The 25,671-nt window shown below is 43.6% G+C and overlaps 1 long non-coding RNA gene across 2 annotated transcripts in view; it reads left to right on the top strand.

Annotated features, from left to right (window-relative positions):
* Positions 1–25,671, top strand: part of LOC120386880 — a 243,794-nt gene that overhangs the window by 107,783 nt on the left and 110,340 nt on the right. The window contains exon 3 of one of the 2 annotated variants that reach the window (XR_005589959.1): positions 20,348–20,639. The exons of the other annotated variant lie outside the window; for it this stretch is intronic. This is a non-coding gene — a long non-coding RNA (uncharacterized LOC120386880). Of the gene's footprint in view, positions 1–20,347; positions 20,640–25,671 lie in introns of those variants that run through there. 2 annotated transcript variants of the gene reach the window in all.

The following is a 25,671-nucleotide window of genomic DNA, read 5'->3' as shown; positions in this document are numbered from 1 at the left end:
AGTAATTCCTGCATGAAGCTCATAACTTATGACTGAGCTGGAACATATATTTTAGAAAGACATCCAGTCTTGATTTAAAGACTTTAGATGGTGGAGAGTCCACCACATCCTTTGCTCACATAAAGTAGCACCTTATTCCACAAGTAGTCTTATGGAGTGAGGCACTAGTAAATGTGAGTGAGGGATCAGGATCAGGCCTGGAATAATATCTCAGATTGATATTATTTTAGTGATTCTCTCAGATCTATTTAGTGACCCAGAGTGATCCGGACATTGTCTCTATATCAGAAAATTCCAACTTTGCAGGCAAGTGGCCCTAAAAGGTAAAAATTGGAGACATACCAATCTCCTAGAACTGGAAGGGACCTTGAAAGGTTATCAAGTCCAGCCCCCTGCCTTTACTAGTAGGACCAATTTTTGCCCCAGATCCCTAAGTGGCCTCCTCAAGGATTGAGCTCACAACCCTGGGTTTAGCAGGCCAATGCTCAAACCACTGAGCTATCCCTCCCCCCCAATAAATCTGTTTCCTAGAAAGTAGGAAATATTTTGACATTGCTATCTCCCCCTTTCTTTGGATAACATCCTCATTTCTGCTGGCTTCTGGTATGTTAAACTATAAAACGTCTTCCTCTAGGAAGTCATAGAAGCTCCATTGCTTGAGACATTTATTCAGGCAAATATTCAGTATTGCTCATATCCTTCAGTGGCAATAGATCTCTCTGATACAGAAAGACCACCTGAGCACCATTCAAAACTTGAACCAAACGTCCTCATTTTTTTAATGGTGGGATAACATGCTTTTGCTCTGTACTTCCTGAGTTTGGCTGGGCATAACCATGAAAATGCAGAGACTATTCTCACTGTGCATCCAACCGGTTCAAACTTCAAAGTACTAAAAACCTCTTGTAAGTCTCTCTCAAGACTTCTGGTTTCACAGAATCGTAGGAAGTAGAGATGGAAAAAAAATCTGCAAGGTTAGCTACTGTAGCCCATCATCCATCCATATGGTAACAAACCTGGTAATGGCTACTAATGGCTTATTTGGTCTATATTTGTGTGTGTTTCTCATAAAACAAGAATGGGGGACATTCAATGGCATCGAAAGTCAACAAATTTAAAATTAATTAAAGTAAATAATTTTCACATAATTCACATTTAATCTGTGGAACTCAACCCTGGGAGTTCAGCAGAATTTAAAAAAAAAGAAGATTGATTTACTGACTTCTAATTTGTAGTCAAGCATGGTCTACTGAGCAGAAGGCTGGAAGCTAGGAATGAGTATAGACCTAGGCTTTCACACTGAGTCCTTCTGTGCACTTGGATAAGACACTTACACTTTCTACCTCAGTTTTCTCCTCTGTAAAATGGGAATGAGAATGCCTACTTATCTACCTCCCAGGGACATGTGAGAAATAATCATAGAATCATAGAAGATTAGGGTTGGAAGGGACCTCAGGAGGTCAACTAGGCCAACCCCCCGCTCAAAGCAGGACCAACCCCAACTAAATAAGCCCAGTTCCCTCAGCCTCTCCTTATAAGTCATGTGCCCCATCCCCCTAATCATTTTTCTTGCCCTCCGTTGTCCTCATCAGATTTCTTTTAGCCCAATTCTCCAATTTGTCTAGTTCACTCTGGACCCTATCCCTATCCTCCAGCATATCTACCACTCCCCGCAGCTTAGAGTCATCTGCGAACTTGCTGAGGGTACAAGTTCTATCACTAGGTTGCCTCCCCCATTCAGCAAGAGTCCCACACTTTCTCTGACCTTCTTCTTGTTGCTAACATACCTGTAGAAACCCTTCTTGTTACCTTCACATCCCTTGCCAGCTGCAACTCCAGTTGTGCTTTGGTCTTCCTGATTACACCCCTGCATGCTCAAGCAATATCTTTATACTCCTCCCCAGTCATCTGTCCAAGCTTCCACTTCTTGTAAGCTTCCTTTTTGTATTTAAGCTCACCGAATATTTAAGCCAAGCTGGTCACCTGCCATATTTATTATTCTTTCTGCACATAGGGATGGTTTATTCCTGCGCCCTCAATAAGGCTTCTTTATAATACAACCAGCTCTCCTGGATTCCTTTTCCCCTTATATTAGCCTACCAGGGGATACTGCCCATCAGTTCCCTGAGGGAGTCAAAGTCCAGGATCTGTATTCTAATGAATGTTTGTAAAGTGTTTTGAAGATGAAAAGCATGGTGTAATCACAAAGTATTGTTAATATGCCATCTTAAGCAATTATTAATCAACCTCAATGGTTGCATTCTTCTAATAGCTGTGGGTAATTATTGTGTCCATGATCCTGCGAGCTTTTCTGTGTTGGCAAACCCCAGTGGGTTTCACACGGGTGCCTGGCTGCTCCCACACAGAACAGCTTGCAGGATTGGGGCCTTCACTGTTGTTTGAAGAGAGTTTGAAAGAAGCCTGCTGAAGTTCCTATGTGAGCTTTTAATCATTAGTTTCATCCTTTGCCAGTGCTAGTATGCTTGGAAGTTTAAAAGAGGTCAGGGGGCATAGTTAGAAATTTATGAGAGCAAAGATAATGGATTAAATTTTAAAAATTGAATGTCCCAAGTTATGCATGCCTATACGAACAGAAACTCCAGTGTATGTGCATGAACCCAGCCTTTTTTCAAGTAAATCCTCATATGCATGAGCAATTTGGGTTTGGAACTCATTCATCAGTCTGTGCATACACAAAAAACGTGTGAACGTGTGACTTTTGAAAACTCAGCCCAGTGTACTTTAAAAACTGTTGGATCTGCCCTCTTGACATCTCGATTCAGCCTTTTTTTAAAAAAATTGCGAGATTTCATATTTCATTACTTCCAGAATCCCTCAAAAATGATCACTAACCAGTCAATAGATCTGCTTATCTGAAGTAATAGTGGCTCAGGTCTCATTGCATATGCAGGAGGTCCAATTTAGGGGAAAGTTATTTCTGGCAATGCAGTAGTCAGAATCATGAATGCACATTGGCTAATAATACTGCTTTATTTTTTGTTTTTCTGAGCGGATATGGCAGTTCATATTCTCACATTATTTTAGCAAATGAACATTGCAGACCTACTATTAAGGGATGAATTGATGAAAATATTGGGCCCTCAGTAACTTCCTCCATATCTCCCGCTTCTCTCTTTTGGCTCTTCCTCCTTCTCTCCTTCGAAGTTGATGTTTGCTCTCAGCACTGTTCTCCAGACAGATTCTTTCTTGAAAGTCCCTTCTGCCAGCTGGACCCTTTATTTATTCCCCTCCTAAGGGACAAATCTGCTACTACCGTAAATGGGTAAAACTCCACTGAAGTCAGTGGAGTGGATCCCATTTACACCTGTAGAGAATTTGCCTCTATGATTCTCTGTTAGGCCTCATGCAGTTTAAAATCATTCAGTGTTGGTTCTGGTGCATCTGTTAGACTGTAAAACACACTTCCTCTCCTATGGAGGATAGTCTTGTCACAAGAGCTGAGTGGGAAATGGTTTCCCCTTCTTGTGAAAATGTTTGAGATTTCAAAAACGTCTCTGTTCTACATTGTGATGAAACCAAGATTTACCAAAAAAAAATCTTGAAAAAGAGAGACATCCCCGCCCCCAATAACCGACAGCCTGGTGATTAGGGTCTTCACCTGGGATGTGGGACACTCAGCTTCAAATCACTGCTCTATCTGATTTAGAGAAGGGACTTGAGCCCAGGCCTCTCACATCCCTGGTAAGTGTACTAATCACTAGACTATAGAGTCAGTCTCTCTGGCCCCATTAACACATAATTATTTATAGAAAGTGAAACAACTCCAACAGGAGAGACCCACCCAAGAGCATCCTGTAGCCTGCTGCTCAGTTTCAATGACTTGGCATTTCCTGTTGGAAAAAATTGTTCCATCAAAAAATTCTCAATCGACTTGGCGCTCAAGCCAACATTAGAGCTGAAAAAGCAGTAGAAATGCTCATTATGGGACAATCTTGCATTGAGCGGGTGATACATTATAATATCTAACAGGAGTTTTCCATCTTCATCTTCTGTGATCAAGTACAAGTATAAATTAGTACCATTTTGATAGTGACCTCTTCAGCTTCTCTCAGTACAGACTTCTTCAGGATCCCATATAGTGTGGATTGCTCATTCCAGGTTTCTCTTTGAAGAAGAAATCTGCTGATGCGTCAGAGATTAAAAGAGTTACTCATGATAAATTGTGCTTCATGGCTCTATATAGCACTGAAAATTATGCATTTTACACTATCTTGTAAAATAACCATTTATCTAAGTAAACATATTGATTGCTTTCAGCTTCATATGAAAACTATCCTGGGCTGTGAATCTTAATTTAGCAAGCTGTTGACAGACAGGAAAGAAAAAGAGATGACTAACAATGATTGAGAAGAATCAGTTACTTAAATGTCAATAGGGCGAGTCTAAAAAATGAGTTCAAAGTAACAGACCAATTTGTTCTCAAGTGTCCAGTTTGAGATACAGACTTGGTAATTTTACCACCTTTTCCCCACTTGAAATGCAGCTTTCAGCCTCTAAGGCAAACTGCATGGTGATGTGCTATCTAATGTCAACCCAACTGTTGCAGAGATGAAAAAATATATTTACGGAAGGAGAGATGTCCCATGATTAGACCAAAGGTTAAGAATTGGGGGTCAGCTTTCATGGACCATATTCCTAGTCTTCCCACTGACTTGCTGTGGGAACACGGGCAAGACATCTTGCCCTTCATGTACTTGACTTTGTCTATCTGTAATATGGGGATGGCATTACAGGGCTGTATTCTTTGCTGGGGTAACTCTATTGAGGTCACTACGATGCTTAGACCCCAGATCCTTCAACAATCTGGCTCACTTACTTTACCCAGTTTACAGGAGTTTGGAGAGTCATAAAGTGGGGTGTGATTTGTGCCCAACTGTGGACAAGATACAGGGATGAGGGCAAAATGAACTTTCCCTGTCCTGTCCCTCCTCCAGCCTCTTGATCCATCTCCGTGGAGAACCCGCCTCTCCACTGGTCAGTGCGTGCTGCGTGCATTTAAAAGATAACAAAGCTGCCACGCCATTGTATATGCCCCTCTGCACCCTCTTCTAGCTAAGCACTGACACCACACTCATTTGCCCTCATATCTGTGACACAGGGCAAGATCTCTGGAGCCTTTCCAGGCCCATACTGAGGGACTTGATTTAAAACAACCATCTGTCTGTCTCTTAATATTTGAAATGAATAATCTCAAAAAGACAATTTCAAAGGACAACGTCAGAGCAAATTATCATTATCTTATATATTCCTGCTACCCCAAAGGCTTACTCTTCAAAAAATGAAGGAAATGTCATTGTCCTATACACAGTGTAACATAATTCACCATGGAGCAAAACATTGTAACTTGATACACATCTGGGCAGTGATTGAAATAATAACAGGCTCTTTAATTACTAAATGACAGTGGAGAAATAACATATTATATCCACATTTATAACAAATTAATCCATCATGATTAAAGATCTCACAATGAATACCAAATGAATTAATACATGATTGGCCTTTATAAGCATAAGCCTTTACAATTATGCAGTATTCCATGAACACTGACAGTCCCACAGAAGAAAGTTGCATTGAGAAAATCTGTCTGTTGTATCAAAGAGTTTCCAACTTTATTTAACAGTTTGTGTGGAAGACCTCTTTTATCAGACTATTGATTTTTAAAAAAAATATTAGATAGCTTTCTAACACATCAGAAAAAAAATCCCTAATTCCTCAAACACACAATGTATAGGGGGAGCATTACCATGATACAACTAATTTTTTGGAAGACGTGTCATTTTCAACTGTTGTAATCACATGTTGTTTAGTAAGTAAATTTAATTAAAATGGATTTCTCATTAAAAAAAGGTTTTTTTATATCTCTTGAGTGTAGTTTTGTTTAATATGTCTACTTTGATTGAGTTGTCAAATTTTCTGAACCTAAAATATCCAAAATTCAATTGTTTCCACCCTTTTTCTACATACCATCTTCTCAGCCAATTGTATTCTGTGGTGGTGATTGTTTATTGTTTGTATTATGGTGATACGTAGAGTCTCCAGTTGAGATCAGGATACAGAGTACTGGGTGCTATGCAGATTATAATCAGAAACAACCCTTGCCCTAATGAGTTTACAATCTAAATAGACAAAAGAGACAGAAGATGGGAGGGAAAACAGAGACATGGAGAGACGAAAGGAATTTCCTTAGGTCGCACAGCAAGTCAGTGGAAGCTTTCCTGATTCCCAGCCTAGTGCTGTATCTGGGAGTGTGAAGCTCTCATTGTAGATAACAGTAGCTTCATGCATGGAAGGCTTCATTAGTACTAGTTACATCCTGGTAACGTGCTCAGTGCTGTACAAAATGCAAAATATAGACAGCTCCTACTTCAAAGAGCTCACAATATAGTATGAGCTGGGCGGAACCTTGTTATGGGTTGAGTTAAAACCACCACCTAAGACAAAAAGAGTGTGTGAACCCAGCCAGGAGCTTTTGACTGAGTGATGTTCTGTGTAAGGGGGTATGTTTATGGGAAGGCAGAACAGAAAAACTGAGAGACAGAGACAGTCTAAAGGATCAGAGGCAAGCCTGGTGCCTGACCCTGGACAGAATTTGGACCCAGGATTTTGCACAGTTTTTGTAAACAAACAAAACTGCAGGAAAGAAAATACCAGACTCCCTCAATTTCTACTTCCAGTTGAGACATCCTAAGGGTCCCAAAATGTAACTAGCTGCTCAGGCCAAAAGAGGTAACAATATAAGCAAGAAGAATAGAGATCTAAGACCAGGCCTTTTATTCGTAATAAGCTACTTGCTATAACATTAACATGGGTCCTAAAAACATGAAACTATTTACACACAACTTCCTTAACTATAGTACATGAAAGGTCAGATTCTGATCTTAGTTAATAGGATGACCAGATGTCCTGATAAAATCAGAACTGTTCCGATATTTAACTCTGTCCCACGTCCCGACCGATGTATGATCGGGACACCATTTGACAAGCCTCTGGTTGGTGCAGGGCTGGCAGGCTCCCTACCCAGCCAGCTCCGTGCAGCGCCCAGGAAGTGGCGACATCTACCTTTGGGTCCCAGGTGCAGGGATGGCCAGGGGGCTCTGCAAGCTGCCCTCGCCATGAGAACCGCAGCCAATGGGAGCTGCGGGGGCGGTGCCTGTGGGCAAGGCAGTACGTGGAGCCACCTAGCCATACCTCTGCATAGGACCCAGAGGGAGATGTCGCCACTTCTGGGGAGCCACCTGAGATAAGCACCATCTGGAGCCCGCATGCCAGACCCCTTTCTGCACCCCAACCCTCTGCCCCAGCTCTAAGACCCCACCTTGTAGCAGAGGCTGGAGCTGGGGCCATGCGCCCCCCGACCTGTGGCATGTGGCGGGAGCTGAAGCTGGGGCCATGTGCCGCCGGCCTGTGGCATGGGGTGGCGTCTGGAGCTAGGGCCGTGCGCCCCTACCCTGCGGCTTGCACCTGGAGCCGGGGCCATGTGCCCCTGAGCTGCAGCTTGTGGCGGAACTGCAGCCAGGGCCGTGTGCACTGCTCCACGGCTTCCGCCAAGGGCTGGAGCCGGGCTGTGCGCCCCCGACCTGTGGCTTGCGGCAAAGGCTGAAGCCGGGGGCTGGAGCCGGGGCTATGTGCCCCCCTTGCATCTTCCTAGGGCTGTGTGCCTCCCTCCCCCATAGCTCCGGTGGGGCTGTGAACCTCTGGCTGCCCGTGCCCCTCCCATGTGCCCGATATTTCACTCTTGCGATCTGGTCACTCTGTTAGTTCTATAGTATATATCTGGAGTAACTCCACTTTGACTCCACATACTGGTACAACCCAAGACCAGAATCTGTCCCAAAAACTCTTCACAGACTCAGTTAAAGCACATTCAGAAATTAAATTACAGTAGTTTATTTGAAACAGGTTTAGTAAATGTACCATTTACTCTCCTTCCTTAAACTATTTTTCAAAAGATGTGTGATGCAAACTAATGAGAGATGGGTCTAAATCAAAATGCTGACCACACCCAAAAACTTTAGAAAACTTTAGCTCTGTCGAAAATTTGATGATACATCTCTGATGCTAATGCACCTTCGGTGGCTTGTGCTGAAACTATGAATACCAACAAGGCCTTAATAAGTGGGAGAGCAACTGCACAAGAGAGTGAATTCCACCACTACTCAGAAAGGCAGCACAGTGCCTACGCAGGACCCAAGTGATTGCATAGTCTTGTGCTGCTGTTTGCACAGAAATGAATTTCACCAATGACTGCATTGCTTAGAAACACTGACTGAGGTTGCATATGTACAAGACAACTCTTTGTTTAAAGTTGTTAATTCTGATCATATTTTTAAACTATGCCACAACCTTATGGTAAATGTTTTATGTCTGAACTCTACCTTATCTATAGAGAAACAAGGTGGGTGAGATAATATCTGTTATTGGACCAACTTGTGCAAGAGACAAGCTTTCGAGCCACCTGGAGCTCTTCTCTATCAGTTATTTAGATGGCACCATTCATTGTAATATCTAGGCAGTGGTTCTCAAACTTTAGCAACCTAAGGACTCCCATTTTGATTTAATTTTTTTCATGGACCCCCAACTCCCTGCTCAGCCCCAGGCTCTGCCCCCCCCCCCCTCCTTTTTCCTCCAAAGCTTGCCTGCTCCTGCCCCCCTCCCTCTCCTCCCCTGCCTCTTCCCCCCTCTCCTCCGCACACCATTTCGCTCCTCCCCCCTCCCTCTCAGTGCCTCCTGCACACCGCTGAACAGTGGGTGCAGGAGGCACTGGGAAGGAGGCGGAGGAGCTGAGGGAGGGAGGGAGGGATGGGGAGGAGTTGATCAGCGGGACCAGCGGGCCCCCGGAATACCCTTGCAGAGCCCCAGGGGACCCGCAGAGCCCAGTTTGAGAAATGCTGATCTAGGGCAATGTTTCCTGATTTGGAGTGTGGTGAGGAAGAACAATTGGAAATTTGCTGCCATATCTGCAGATTCAGATAACAAATCTAGTTTGCTAGACCAAGGTTTTCTTCCCTACCCTGCACTCGGATAGGCCTTGGGTGGCACCAGTGGATGCCTCCCATCTCCAGGAGCATGTAGCCTTCTGGTAAGGGGTAGGAGGCGAAGGGGAAGGCTTGTCAAAGAAAGGAAGGTGTGTCCACTGGTCAGGGCCATCGCCTATGACTTGAGAGACTTGTGTTCAAGTCACTGCTCCACCACAGATTTCTGGTGTGACCTTAGGCCAGTTATCTGTAAAATGGGCCCACAACACTTCCCTACCTCACAGAAGTGTTGTAAAGATAAATACATTAAAGATACATTAAAATAAGGGGGCCATGTAAGTACCTATAATATATAGCTAGAGGGAATTAAGGAAAAACTGAGAGGAGGGGGCAAAACACATATTGAAAAGAAGAAAACAGAAAGCGACAAGAAGAGACAGTAACCTCTGTGCCAGGGCATGGTACTAACGGATATGGAGTACTTGTCCCATCCGCCAATACATACTCAGGAGGTCACCAGCAAAAAAACAAAACAAAAAGAGGCTAGCATCTGATAAAAGGAATTTTGTCTAAGGAAAGTCTGCAGGATCAGACAAGCTCTGAGTTTGAAGAGCTTTTGAGAGAGTATAAACAATCCTGCAATTAATGGAGACATTTCTCCCACTAGCACAAATAGGTTGCTGTCTTCTAAATTAAAAACAGTTCCGCCTTAGGAAGAATTGCCAAAGAATTTGTACATTCGACGTCTCAGGAGATGCAGCTTTTGCACATTGCCTTCGCTGGGGAGGAGTACATGCTCATCCTTCAGGAAGTGTCATCTGCCAGTTATGACAGCTATATATTTGTATTCATTTATGAATCCACTCCTTACAACTGTGGCTAGTTAACTCCTACAGTTCCCTGGAAAAATCCTTGGACTATGGGGTTGCATAATAGTAAAACTTTCAAGAACAGCTTTTTCTCTTTGTTTTATTCTTATTTTGCACCCGAGTACTTTAAAACTGGACCGAGTGGTCGTTACTCTAACTGCTGTGCATGCAGAAATATATATTCAGCGTAAATTAATGCGCTGCACTCCTGCCTGAGGTGACAACGGTACTGACTGTGCCAGACACTGCATTGTGCTCATGTTCTGCACCAAAATTGTGCCAGTGTAGTCCTATGTAGAGTAGGAAGGATGGTCAATATTACTGGAAAGGGCACTGTACTGGTACCCAGAGACCTCAATTTAATTCCTGATTCACACACAGACTTCCTGTGTAAACCTGGGTAAATCACTTAATCCAGTGGTGAGCAACCTGCAGTCCATCAGGGTAATCCGCTGGGGGGGCCGCCAGACAGTCTGTTTACATTTGCACGGCCACCCATAGCTCCCAATGCCCGTGGTTCGCCGTTCCTGGCCAATGGGAGCTGTGGGAAGCAGCGGCCAGCACATCCCCGCACCCCGGGCCACATCCCAGAGCTCCCATTGGCCGGGAACAGTGAACCGCGGCCACTGGGGGCTCCAGGCGGCCGTGCAAATGTACACAAACTGTCTGGTGGCCCTGCCAGCAAGCCGCAGGTTACCCACCACTAGCTTTATCTTGTGTTTCAGCTCCACATCTCTGAAATGGGGCTAATTCTTCCTTATTTCACAGGGCTGTTGTAAAGGTAAAAATCATTAATGGCTGTGAGTTGCTCAGATGCTATCTATGGTGATGAGGGGGTATCAATCTGTGTTACGTGTTGCCCGTAATTGAACAACAGAAGAGATGAGTCTGCTCCAAGCTAAGGCTATTAGCTGCAGAGGGTAGAGGTCGTGGGTTCAATCTGTGGGTAGTGCTGGTGTTATTTTATCAACTTTCTTGTAAAACAGCAATCTTGGCTCAGTGTGTTTTATAATAAAGAGCACAGTGTAAAGGGAGGGGCTGTCTGTCATTTGAGACACAAATGAGATGGAATCCCAGCTTCCTAATGATCCTCTGACCTGCTTACTTGATCCAGTAAAGGATCTCCATTTTAAACAGAATGACCAATTACTTTCTTTTCTGCTGTTAGCAGCTCAACTTTCTGTTGCACATTATTGAAAATATTGTGATCTAGTAAAATATGGATTAGCCTTGCAGTGGAAAAGCTTTTTACACCAGGTACATACACAAGAGAAGTGCCAAAAAGAGGACAGATATTTAGAAATTTGGCCACCCTTTCTAGCATACTCAGAGGAGGAGGATTCCCCAGCCAACAAGCCAGATGTTTTAGTGAGGTTCTCTGAATATTAACCTGGGTTAATAGAGAGAGACAGAGAGAGAGAGAGCGAGAGCGCAATCTACAAAAAGTATTAAATACCATCTGAAATGGAGAAATAAGCGACCAAATTATGATTTCAGTTATGCCAGATTAATTTTGGAGTAACTCAACGGCATTTACCCATGTGCATGGTGAGATTGGAATTCAGGCTAAGGAGGGATAATGCCAGTGGATTTGTGTTCTCTCTTGTCTTATGGTGATTTTAGAGTGTCTTAAAGTATTAAAATTGGTGGTCTTTTGGAGCGGGGAAGGCCGAGAGCAGATAGCAGCAGTCGAGAAGGCGATCCAGTGATGGAGTCGCACCTCAAGCCGAGTGAAATTCAAAAGCCAAGGCAGCACTATTGCTCAGTGTGCAAGTGTAGTAAGGGGAGGTTTGTGAGGAGGAAAGGAGGTTAAAAGAACAGATCATATTAATCTTTTACTTCAACCTCTGCTCATTAATCTCCCAGGAATAAACTTCATTTTGCCATCATTTTCCTAAGTCCTCCAGTTGCTTCACATTAAAGGGGCTCTTTCCCCTTGCTTCCAGTTGTCTCAGACACCACATATCCCTGGTCAAATCGCTTGGTTGTAGCTACCTGGCTAGTCAACCTAATTCCATCTTATTTCTGCCTCTGAGTGAACATGTCCATTTCTCATGGGCTGACCCCACCTGACAAAAGGGAGTTAGCTAACAGAGATAACTTAGGTAAGTTGTATGCTGCCTAGCTAGACGCTGGGGGGGGGGGGGGGAATTTGCATTGGCAGTGCAGAAATAGAAGTGGATTCTATAGCTGAAAGTGTACCAAAAAACCTCACTGAAAAGATAAGGGTTTGACTTGAGTTCCCTCATAAAAAGAAACTTGGTATTAGAACTTAAACGGCAACTTGAACTCCACAGGCTGCAAGTAAAGAATTGCAGCAAGTGCTGCTTAAGACTGAAGCTCATGTACTGTCCAAACAGCCTGGCAACACCTCAGTAAAACATACTGAGCCATTATGTTTCCGTTCACTTCAGAGTTTCCTTTCTTTGGTGGATTGCAAATATTCAGTGTATTGTGTTTTTATGATATTCAGTTATTTTAAAAGAGTACAGAATCTAAGCAGAGAGGACTCAGACTCAGTGGAATCATTTTTCTTCACTCGGTAGAAGTAGTAGTACTGTCACAACAGCAAAATCATATTACAAGGAGTAAATATATTGATCATTTACTTACTGGAACTAGCATTCTCTGCAGACTGCACTGGCTCCCAATTTGTTTTTGGGTGTAATTCAAGGTGCTAGTTTTGATTCATAAAGCCATATAATGGTTTGAGTGCTTAGAGTGCTTCTCTTCCTGTGTCCTGCCAAAGGAATCAACTGGGTCCCTTCTACTAACGGGCCCTGCTGAATGCTGAGGGACTGCAGGCCCTCAGCTACAGAATGTACCTCTGCTGGCCTGACACCTCCAGTCATTTAGAACACAATGCAAGGCTTGTCTATTGATTCAGACTTTCGCCTGAGGGGTGAGTGTGAGCTGGGTAGAAACCATAACTAGAATAGTTCATTTCCTGACATTTGCCAATTTGTTTGGAATCATGGCTGTGTATCCTCTGTATGTGCTCAGAAGTTTGTACCATGGCTGTTTTTTTTTTCCTAAATAAAATGAACCTGACAGGGCCTTTCACCTTTTCGGTTGCTATCTCAGGTTCAGCTCAGGTTAGCAGTGACCAGTTGTTACCCAGTAGAACGGTTCTTCAGGGGACTAAGTGAAATGATTGTGCACCGAGTTAAGTTCTCATCACAAAACCACCTTCACAACTGCCACAAATTGGCAATCTAAGTGGAAGGGCCAATGTCTGAATGCAGCAAGAAGACGTTGTCTTCACTCAAGCAGTCAGGGTAGTAATATATTGGCAGGGCACTTTGGGGAACCTTGCAGCACTTCTGTCAATTTTGTCCCTGTTTGGGGTGGGGGGGGACGAGGAATTCAGAAGCTTTCTGTGCTGTCAGTCAAGTGCCTCGTAAACACACACAATTCTAAATAAAGTTTGTGGGTCAGTAGCTGAATGTTTAACTAAGTGACATACACTTGATGTTTCATTATCTTGCTTTGCCTTTGAGAGCTTGTTCGTTATAGCTGTGGTTTCCCTGAAGAGCCCATGTGGCCATGAAATGTGAGCAGCTGTGGGCCTCTTAGGTGTGTGTTCAGACGTCTTCTAAAGTACTAATTGCACTGGCTAGCAAGGGACAGGCAATACCGGTCTCCGTAACAGTCCCTACACAGATCTGCCCACGCTACTGAGTCCTGACCAGAGTAGGTTGAGAATTTTTTGATACAGTGGTTTGTCATCAGAAAATACAGATTTGTCACAACAAATTTTTCATGGTAAAGGATCGATTATGGCAAAAATGTTATTGAGAAGGTTTCTCAGGTCCAGGATGGAATTTCTGGTCAAAATCAGAGAGGAAAAACCCCACATTAGAATAGCCAATAGCCAGGGTACACCCACCTGGGATGTGGGAAAGCCAGGCTCAAATCCCTGCTTTGAATTAGGAAGATCTGTGACTTGAACCTGTGTTGTCCCCTGTGTTGGGATGGGCCTCTCTGTTTTTTTGGGAAAAGTTTCAAAAGGTCTTGGGTTCATCTTGCTGTTGAATGGGAATTATTTTGAAATCTCAAAAAAATGTTTCCTACCCTCCAAATAATCTAGTCCCCCCCACCGCCGTAAATGTCCCCCTGCTTCTCCACCCATTCCATACTGAGTTCTCTTCGTCAAGGCTGCTAACTGAGTTTATGTAACTTTGTGTTTTGGACAGAGGAGCTGATTTTGGGGGAGGATTGGGGAGCAGGAATAAAAATATATTTGTGTTTGGGAAACTACCAGGAATGGCATATAGAGTTAATTTGTGAATTACTGTCGCATTTGCTGTCCAGACCTTATCTTTCACACCGTGTCGTTTCAGTACTTGCTTGCCCCACACAATCAGACCACAGAGCTGCTACGTTATCAATTCCATAAAGCCCTTTCCTTCTCCTTGCTCTGCAAGAGCAGATAAAGAGGAAGCAGGTGTTGTATCCAGCATGTTAACTGAGTGAACGCTCCTAAAATCCACATCTTTAGCTCTCGCTTCTATCTTGCCTTTAATGCCGAGCAGCAACTGTTGATAACTAGAAGATTAAAAACACTATCAGATTACCATTTTTATGTAATAAATGGTCAAGAACCCCACATTAAAAGAGTATCTCACTTGGCATTAAACATCCTTCACTCACCTAGGAAGCCTTTATCAGCTTGAACCTGCTCTGCTCATTGCATATTAAATCTGTGAACCCTGATTTCATCTTAAGGAAATTCTTCACGAGGACAGCAGGGAAGTAAATAGATGACTGTGTTTGAAAGGAAAATCAAGCAGAAAGATTCAAATGCTGGTCTATGTTAGTTTAAAACTAACTCCCTGCATTCAGACTCTTTTACCTGCCTCTGAAGTTTGTTGAAGTGAAACAGTCTTTTGCCGTCGGGATTGCCAGTTCAATTCCAGCCCAGGTCAGCAGTTGGCTGGAGCGAGTTCAAAAAAGTTTTGCCCAAAAAGTCTCTTCTTCAAAAAATAACCTTTCATCGAAAATAAGTCTCCCCCCACTGCCTCCCCAAATTGTTGACATCGGTAATTTTTTTCCAACTTTATTTTCGCAACTTTACAGAATTTTATTGACATGATCTTTGAATTAGTGATAGAAATTTTTCATTTACAGTTAAACCTATTTCTTTGGAAAATGAAAAAAGTCCAAAATTACTTGAATAAAAATGTGGGCATTAGACACCACAGAAAAGCTTACGTAAAATGGGTCCATTTTGAATGGGACAAAATGAAAACAAGTTTGAAATTTCAAAATCTTTTACAACCAGCTCTAGCAGTAACCAGAAGATGAATTGTGGATGAACCGTAGATGGATGATGTTTCTTCATTGATTATTGTGAAATATTGTGGTGGTCTCCGTCCAGTTCCTAGAGAACAAGGGTTCACATTGTAAAACCACCCCCAAAATAGGCACTAACTTGCACTCTTCTGGGCATAGTAGGAAAATGGCCAAGGGTTGAATAGTTATAGAGGAAGAACAGCCAACTTAGTTCTAAAGGTGATCTCTCTAGCTCAGGGTCGAGACACAATGATGAGGAAGCTTGTAATGTCACTGTCGTGCCTGTCCTATGGATTAACAAAGGGTCTGAAGATCTGGCACTTTTGACATGAGCACCAAAGTCACTCAATAAAATTAAAAAATAATTGACAGATTGAATAAATGCAACATTTATTTTGCAGAAATACTGCTTTTTTTTTTTTTGGAATAACATGTCCATGCTAAAATAGGACTTAATGAGGTTTTCAACAGCTTCTGTTCCAGAAACAGTTTTATATTCATTCAGTGTTCTGTTGCTTTTACTCTTCAATACCTTTCTGGAAGATAATCTCTTGGTCTACTTTCGATACACTTTGAAATAGGCTTGCTGGCACAGTCCCAAATTACTTGACTACTGGTGCCTGCTAGACTTGATTTTCAATCCTGGGATTATTTTTTGGAAAATGTATTGAGAATCTATATGAAGGAAACTGAGTTTAACTTTCTTCCCATGCTACTGCAAAGCCTGTATGCCTCATTACTGGGCTGTACTATACTCAAACTAGATCCTTAGTCTTTCCACATTACTAGCCTTCCAGGACAGTGTTTGAGAAACTCTTATGTAAATTTCAACTCTTTGCCATTTAATAAACTCTCTTTTCTTTGGGAGAAAAAGATATCTTCATTGGAGAAAATCTTGCCTCTTCCACTTGAGTGGGACTGTCTAAGTCAGGGGTCTCAGACACATGGCCCGTGGGCTGCATGCAGCCTGCAGAGTTATTTCCTGCAGCCCGTCATAGGCACCAGCTCCACCGGCAGCCAAGCTCCCCTCCCCTCTGCCCCCACTTTTCTCCCCACGAAGCACGCCACGTCCCCGCTCCTCTTTCAACCTCCCCGTGCTTCCTGCCACCAAACAGCTGTTTGGCAGCACTTAGGAGTTTCCAGGAGGGAGGGGAGAGGAGTGGGGATGCAGCACACTCAGGGGAGGAGGCAGAGAAGAGGCGGGACCGGGGCAGGGAAGGGGTTGGAATAGGGGCAGGGAGGGGGCAGGGTTGGAGTGGGGACTTTGGAGAAGGGGTTGGAATGGGGGCAGGGAAGGGCTGTGAAGAGGCAAGGCAGGGGCGGGGCCTCATGGAAGGGGTGGAGTGGGGGTGGGGTCAGGGGCGGGTAGGGCTTTAACCAAAGTATTTCTAACAGTAAATGCATTTTTTGTCATTTGAGTCAGGTGCATTACTGAGTGTTTATATTTTATTAAAACTCCTCTTTGCATTACAGTTTTTAAAAAGTTAATACATTGACTTTTAATAGCAGACTATATTACTCTTCGTTTTTTTCATTTTTGGCTATACCTTTGAATCATTGTATGAAAAGGTTTCAGGTTTGGCCCTTGGGCCAATGTACTAGTCCCCATATGGCCCTCATGGTGATTTGAGTTTGAGATCCCTGGTCTAAGTTCATTTGGAATCCTTGCTCTCTTTATGTTCATTCGGTGCTCTGTTTCATTCATACATAAATGGCAAATAGTTCCGTTGCCCCCTAGAAAAGTGAAAGCTAAAAATAATCAGTAACTAGTAAAAATAGGTGTCCATATAATTTGCAGATCACCCTTTGTATTTATACATCACAAACAAATTGAAGCTAAATAACCCTAGACTGACTGCTGGTACCTTGACAAATCTGCATATGGAACAAAGCAGAATTTTGCTCCGGTGTTAACATCAGCATGCAGGTTGCGGGTTTGTTGCTTTGTTTTCAAAAGGTAATTCCTATAACTGTGCTCCTCAGGTTAGACTTCGTACCGTTTAACATGTGAGCGTCTGGACCTTGATCCTACACCATTGAGCTCAATGGGAATTTTGCCACTGACTTTAATGGGAGCAGGATCAGCCCTGCAAATAGTCCCAGTCGAACGACATGTGAGTCAGGATTGCATGATCTAGCCCAGGGGTACTCAAACTTCATTGAACCGCGACCTCCTTCTGACAACAAAAATTACTACACGACTCCAGGAGGGGGGCCCAAAACCTGAGCCTGCCCGAGCCCCACTGCCCCGGGCGAGGGGGGGTTCAAAACCAAAGCCCAAGGGCTTCAGCCCAGGCAGGGGGCCTGTAACCCTGAGCCCCACCACCAAAGGCTGAAGTCCTCAGGCTCGGACTTTGGCCCCAGGCCGTGGGGCTCCGGCTTTGGCTTTGGCCCCAGGCCCAAGCAAGTCTAACGCCAGCCCTGGCAACCCCATTAAAATGGGGTTGTGACCCACTTTGGGGTCCCGACCCACAGTTTGAGAACCGCTGATCTAGCTCCTTTGAAATTACACCTCTGCATACATACACCTCTGAAGTTTTATATAATGTAAGAACATCTGATACATTTTATACTATTCTACCCCCCTAGTATTTCAGTATTACATAAACTGAAGTGAACTATGTAACAACGATCTCGTTTGTATTGCACCTTCAGTGTAAACTAATCCCAAAGTACTTAGCAAACGTAACATGGTACAAACGATACAGAGATTCATTGGACGGAATGCTCAAGTTGAGCAACAGCTGGAGCTAAACACGACAACCGCGTACAGAAAATATAACCCAAGGCATAAGGCATACAGGTAATTATGATCCCACCAGGAGGGGTAGCCCTCTTAGTTTTGGTGTGAAACGATATTTGGGAAGGAACAGACATTATAGGCCAAGATACTATTGTGACATAAGACCCTAGATGAACAGATAGAGAGCTGATGGGTAGGAAGACCAAACAATAAACAGTACTTTCAGCATTAGATGTCAATATCTAATAACCTTATGCAATACTTGAGAATTTTTAGCTACATGACTTCTATTAACTTTAATCGGAGTCATGCAGCTAAAAATCCTCATTGCTTTGAAAGTTGCTTATTAAACAGTGAACGCAAAAAATTAACCCTAGACAAACTACTCTGGAAAATCTTGCACAGAAATACGGTGAGTTATGTCAGCAGAGGCTGTAGCCTGATCATTGTAATACTCCCTTAGACACCTTTTTACATTTGATATCTTTATAACATGTGGGGCTTCTGCACAGCCCCAAGGAAAATAAATGCATAATCCACTGCACTGCTGGACCAGGTGCTGATGAGTTCATTGAGTAATTGCAATGATCACTGGTGAGCAACCTGCGGGCCCTGGGCTGCATGTGGTCCGTCAGGGTAATCCGTTGGCGGGCCGCGAAACAGTTGGTTTACATTGACCGTCCACAGGCACGGCCGCCCGCAGCTCCCAGTGGCCGCAGTTTGCTGTTGTTTACATTGACCATCCCTGCAGCCTGTGCTGCTTCCCACAGCTCCCATTGGCCGGGAACAGCAAACCGCAGCCACTGGGAGCTGCGGGTGGCCGTGCCTGCGGACGGTCAATGTAAACAAACTGTCTCGCAGCCCGCCAGCGGATTACCCTGACGGGCTGCGTGCGGGCCACGGGCCACAGGTTGCCCACCACTGACTTAGATGTTTTTACGTTCAGTGTTGGGAACCACATTTGTCATGCACAGTGTGTGGCCAATGTGGCCATACTGTGTAGTCAGCTGTCCATTCCATGACCGCTTGGTCTGAGCTAGGACTTAGGGAGACCTTATATGACGACACAAGCTATGTTTAATAACAGCCCGGGAGCTGGCGAGCCAGAGAGAACAATAGATATTGTCTCTGTCTAGCAGTTTCAAAAGAGAATCAGTATCACCAATCCCAAGCATTCCAAAATCATGAATGAGTCCCCAAAAACTTTAAAATTGTAAGATTTAAAAAAAAAAATTGCGGGTTTGTTTTTTGGTTTCTGAGTCTTTAGGGTTTACAAGCTTTCCTTCATAAACATGAGGGTGATAAAATTTTTAAATTAAATTAAAAATTCTCACATAACCACATGACTCCAGGAGTGGGGTCTTCAAGTAAAAAAGCACCATCTATCATGAGGCTTATAATAAAATAGTGCGAGTGGCAACAGTTCCCTTATGGAGTCCTGTCTCTTCTCTGTCATTAGACACTACATCTAGAAGTAGTTAGACCTTGTCTACTAATCATTTCCAAGGATGGCTTCTGCTACTGGCTCTGCTTGCTTTCTCTGTGTGAGATCAGTGGCTCTTTTAAGCTGGGTCTCATGTTTACATCCCACTCCTGGGGAGGGGTAAAGGTGTGGCGCAAGCAACTGGGTGGTCTAGTGACAGCACTATGGACTGCAGTGTGGGATTCTGAATCCTCCATCTTGGCGTGGATGTTCTTCCTTGGCACCTGCAAAGGTGCTGTTGTTTGGGGCAAGCCGGCTGTTGTTTTTGTTGGCATTGGAAGGTCCTCTAATGACAGAAAAAAATTCCCCAACTTAGTCCCTGACCCCATTCCTCCCCCTTAGGGTGACCAGATGTCCCAATTTTATAGGGACAGTCCCAAGTTTTTAGTCTTTTTCTTATATAGGCTCCTATTACCCCCCACCCCCTTTCCCAATTTTTCACACTTGCTGTCTGGTCACCCTACTCCCCCTAGACAAACTCCCACAGGTTTAACCAATGCAAACACAACTTTATTACCATTGAGAGTCATGCCAAACATTCCTACCTGCACTGCTTGAAGGGAGGTGTGTGCGTCTCTGGAGGAACAATGTATTTCAACCCATAGGGAAGCTGTACTGCTACATTTTTTTTTTTGAATACTCTGGTATAATCAGAATGCCCCACATCAGTGGCCAGAGTAAAATCAGGCTCAATATTTGTAAGCAGTGTACCTGCTGTGAGGTCCAGGTGAAGAGCTATGAGAGGAAGCCATTTGCAATGCACAACACCACATTTTATTGGTCCTATAGAAATCAGGAAATATGTGACAGGCCATCTACTATGGCACCTTATCTATTAGTTATTTACATATAGAGAGACACTGAATGCTCCTGTAACAGTGAACAAATTGCATGACTTCATATGACTCCTTGTGCACCTTGTATACCCTCCCCCCGCACACACACACACCTCTTCCAGGTCTCACCGTTCCCCTTCCATGGAGAAGAGAAATAGCACACGAGGAAGCTTTAAACTGCTTTTCTCTGCCTACCAACCTTTTCCAGGCCAAGGAAGGAAGCCCACTAGTGTCAACATTTCCTCTTCCTCGTCTGCAGTCTGCGACAGCTCCTAAATTGGGCAGTGAAGAATCCGGGGGGAGATGGGGACAAAGATTTGTCAATTGCAGAAGGAAAAGTTCTGTGTGTCTGCATGGTGAGCTGAGGTTGGTTTTTGTTTGTTTGTTTTTTTAACCTTGCCAAGCTGGATTATCCATGACTAGTTGTAGTAGCTCAATTCCATGCAATACATGCTGTCACTTATTGTACAAATACTTGTTACATCTTGTCATTAAACACAGTCTGCAGAAAGTCCCTTTTCAGCTAGGTGACTGAACATGGTGTGTGAGTGCTTATTTTTCAATTCACAGTTATGGGGAGAAGCATGAAATGTTTTGATTCTTCATTTAAAATGTTCTCCCCAAGAGGTTTCAAGGTCCTTGCCATAAAGATAAACATTTTTTTAAAAGAAAACATATCCTTGCTGCTTACATACCTTGTCAGTCAAATTCAACAGAACACACTGCTACCCACAGCCATGTTCCTTTGTTGCAGGTAAAAATGTAGCCGTAAAGAAACATATGTGAAATGCTAACTCCAGGGACACTAGACACAACCATCAGTCTAAAGACCAGAAATATGTTAATTGGAAATTGGAGAGGAAAAAAAGTTAAAATAATGCAACTGAGTAACAATCCTTTGAAGGTTTTCAACCTATGACTGCATTTAAAAAACATTTTTCCATCATAAGAAACATATGGAAACTGCTCAGTGAAGTGAGTCGTACTTTGTGAGATCGTTTGTGCAGTTGGTGAATTGAAAGAGAATAAACAGCTGTATACATTTCTTCCATCAATCACCCAATCCTGCTGTGACAACATTTTAGTTATCACTTTGGTTGTTAAAAAAACAATGCTCCTGGATTTCCTGTTCATGCAAATTTTGTGACACATCATAAAATATTCTGATAATCAAGCATCAAAAGGGAAATCAGTTACAGTTAAAAGAGAGGGGGGAAAGGGTTTAAAAAGTTGATGACCAAAATTTTAAAAAATATGTGCTTAAACTTAGGTAACTGAATCCAAATGTAGGCACCTGAATATGGCACCTTAGCCTATTTTCACCGCTACACGGGGATCTGATGCTAGGGTGCACTAAATGGCAGAGGACCTGATTCAAAGCCCATTGCTGTTAGTTGAAGTCTTTACATCAACTTCAGCAGACTTTGAGTCTGGCGCAGAGGGTCACATTTTCAAAAATGATTTGGCCATTTTGAATCATGCGGGCTTATCGACATGGTGAGTTGGTGCATGGAAAGCCAGGGTGACAATCCACAGCACCCTAACCTGCTGTGCGTTAACTCCCTGGGTGGACCCTGCTACCGCACACTGACAGTTCCGTAGTGTACTTTGACATGTTGCTGTTTGAAACAGGAGCACATCAAAGGGCACTATGGTACTTTTAGTGCACGGTAGCAGGGCCCACATGGCAAATTAGTGCGTAGCTAGGGCTCTGCAGACTCACACCCTGGCTTGCTGCACACTAACTCACTGTGTAGACAAGCCCCAAGTCTCCGTCAAAGTCAACTGAGAACATGGACTCCTAAGTGTCCAAGTCACTTTTGAACATGGGACTTAGGCCCCTCAGTCACTTAGGCACTTCTGAAAATTTCCCCATCTGTGTTTAGCCCTTTTCTTGTGGGAGGAGGTTAAAAATATTTGCCATTAACGTCTTGGCTCTCTGGCCTTATCTGCACGAGAGGGATTGACCCTACTCATACAATTTCAGAACACCTTGACTCTACACATAATAGTGCTCAAAATGATTTATGGGAATCTAATGAAGCTTCAGGAGGACTAAATATCACTTGTGCCTCAGTTGTTTTAGTGCTAGTGTGGACACAGACCAGCTGAAATGGTTCGACTAGCTGTTTCACTGCTGTCCCACCAAGTGTTTGTTGGCCTTGTAAAATCTCCCAGAATGCTCTGCTTCTGGGAGCTGAACCAGTAACTGTAGGATAGGTGCCCATGATGCATTGCAGCTGACATGGTTTAGGGCAGTGCTAGCATGGATGAGGGATAAGTTGTGTGTAGGGTGACCAGACAGCAAGTGTGAAAAATCGGGACAGGGGGGCAATAGGAGCCTATATAAGAAAAAAGACCCAAATATCCGGACTGTCCCTATAAAATTGGGACATCTGGTCACCCTAGTTGTGTGGCTAGTGTGGTATTCGGTTCATTCAGATTCACCAGCTCAGTTCTCTAGCGTTGGCAAGGCCTCAGCCTCCATGGATTACCTTGGGCAAATGCAAGGAACAGGACTGATAGGCTAGAGGGACAACATAGCCACCCTTTTTTGTTTGTAAAAGACCTGTACAAAACTAGGGAGCGGCCAAAATCAAGACATGGGCCTGATTTCCCACACACACTGAGTCACATAGGTGTAAAACTGGAAAATCAGACCCCATGGTGTCAAAATCTGCCAGATTTGGTAACTAGGCTGTTTGCACCTAGCTCAAACTCACCTTGAGGAAGCATAGTAATAACAGAAGAGTAAATGGGGTCAAAATGTCATAGCATAATTACCAGTCCAGTAGGCAAACTAGAAGTCTCCAGTCATTGCAGAGCTGGAAAATCACAGCAGCAACTTGCAGATACCGCGTTTCCATTAAAATAGCCGCAGCTCTATTGAAAGTGACAGACCTAATAGGCAGCTTCCAGAATCTGCATGAAACCCAATTGTAGAAAATCCTCAGTGCAGCTGCTTCTATTGGTGCCCCAAAACCAAACAACCCAGATCAGACAATCTCAGCATGCGTCTATGCTACTGGAGGCATCTCTCCACTTCTATTAGCTTTTCCACCCTTTTTACTTGGACCACTTCCCAGAGTCACTAGAAATAAATAAATAAACATCACAGTTTGCCGAGTCATCAGTGAGGTAAGGAGAATTGGTTGGGACATAGTTCAAAGCAAGACTATTGCTCCTACTCGGACATTTCTAAAAGAAATGGGGTTTTAAATCAGGGGAGGGAGGGAAGAATATCTGATCTAAGCAAAGGTGTGACGTTAGCAAGGAAAGATTTTTTTTCCTGCTGAACAAATGTCACAGGGCAAAATGCCTGTGCTAGATTAGTGCCTTGGAGCATTTTTAAGGAGCTCGCCTCTTTCGTTTCTAGAGATAAGCTGCGGTTCTGTGCAGTGCAAGTGTGGATTGTCTATAGAGGCCACTGCCTGTAATGCTGCTGCCTGCAGATCTCAGCCCTAGGGGACGAATCTGTTATCAGGGCAAATATGTGAAAGTGGCCCTGGCCAGTAGGGAGATGGGAGGATCTGCCTGATCTGCTCATTAAAATGCTGCTGTCCACACAAGGAAGGTGAATGCTGCTGGATCAGAGCTAGAAAAATTCACTCTCTCCTAGACTGAATGGGAGCAAAGACTTTCTTCGGTCTCACACCAAGGTATCTGTGGAAGTCAAATGAGGGTGGTGGCTCACACTTTGGCCCTCTCAAGGGTAAGTGTGGGCTCCCTGGATCTACCCAACTTCTACTGAATACAGCTAGTTATACCCTCCAAACTCCATCTGTGACTGGGCCACGATTCCGATTCCTCCTAAGACTGCATCTCTTCAGATTCAGCAGTACCGCTATCTGTTTCCACTCCCTCCTGGCTCATAATTCCCCGCCTACCCATTTTCTGTTTCCCTGAGACTGCATCCCAACTCGGCACCTAACACTCCAGTGTCTTTTCCTGCAGTCTCAGCACCAGTGTTCAGTCCTCCACATTAGCTGCCAGTTCCACTCCCTACCTATTTTCCATCAGACTCCCATAAGCACTTCCATCTCTGAGCATTGGTGTGACATGCCTCTCGACTCCTTTACCTGCTCAGTACTCATCCCTCACTATTCCATACCATCCCTCCAATTATTTGTCTGAGCTACTGAAAACCCTTCAGTACCTCCTAATGCCTTCCCCCTCCTGCCCCAGCAGACATAAGGAAGGTTCTTGCCCTTATATTCTAGGCTGAGATCTTTGGTGCACTTTACACTCATCTACATGCATGAAAACTCATCGTTTAGAGAGAAGAATGACGCCCCTCTCTTCCAAACCAGGTTCCTTCGTCAATGTCCTTTCCACTGGTGCTTGTTACCATAGTGTCTGTGCACCTCACAGCATTAAGGCATGTAGTCACACAGCACCACTCTAAGGTAATTAGATTGTAAGTTGTTTGGGGCAGGGGCTGTCTTTTTGTTCTGTATTTGTACCTTGGTTTTCGGAGCTGAAAATCAGCCACTGAAGGCCTGATTTTCAGAGATGATGATCAGCTTCAGTTAAAATCTTTGGGAGCTACAGATGTTTAGCATCTATGACAGTTAAGATAAAGGTGTTTCAAGCCTGGCACCCAAAATTAGTGGACACTTTTGAAAATCTTGGCCTGGGTGAACTGCAAGTCTGTGGAAGAGCCATGTCTCCTGAGACCCAGTCCAAGGCCTTGACCACAAAATCGTTTGTCCTTTTTTTTTTTTTTTTTTTTTTTTTTTTTTTTTTTTTTTGAGGGCTTGGAAACCATTTTGCCCATAGTCATTTTGAATAGTTTAGCCCTAAAGTTTGAGTGCCTAAGACACATTGTAAGGTGGTTGGTATATTTTTCTCTGACTTTCAGGCATGGCTTGATGAGATTGAGCATTAATGAGAGTTACACCCATGTATCAGAAGGTAATATACATCTAAACTTAATAATTTGAAGGGCTGGCTTCTACGCACCTGTATGTTTTGCCTTCAATTCACAGGAAAAAATAATCTTATGAGTCAGTTGCTAGGCATTTTATAAACTTCAACAGAGTCCTGACTGATTTATGCCACCTAGAGTATTTGCAATAAGATACGGGGAAATGACTGTCAACAGACCCCTTCTGCCATTCTATTCTTCCTTATTAACACAATTAACTCCCACACAGTCAATGGTAACACTCCTATTAACCCTGGGCAAACAAGAAAAATAATATAAACTAATCCTGACCATCCTCTAATTCGAGCAAAACCCTGAGATACACTAGCACCCATTTAAAATCAACCCTAAAGCTATCCATTCCTAATGAGTCCAAAACTGACAGGTTTATTCATATACTTCACCATGCACACTCAGCCCCTGAGGGCCTTGGAACATTTGCTTCCTAGATCCTCCGGGAATTTATGCAAATACCAAGTTCTCTGCTTAAGAGAGTTTCAGGAGTGGAATGACAAGGAT

Source organism: Mauremys reevesii, linkage group 1 (genome assembly GCF_016161935.1).
Source record: "Mauremys reevesii isolate NIE-2019 linkage group 1, ASM1616193v1, whole genome shotgun sequence".
NCBI classification, from domain to species: Eukaryota; Metazoa; Chordata; order Testudines; family Geoemydidae; genus Mauremys; species Mauremys reevesii.
The sequence above is the reverse complement of the archived record's forward strand: the minus strand, read 5'-3'. Positions and strand labels throughout refer to the sequence as shown.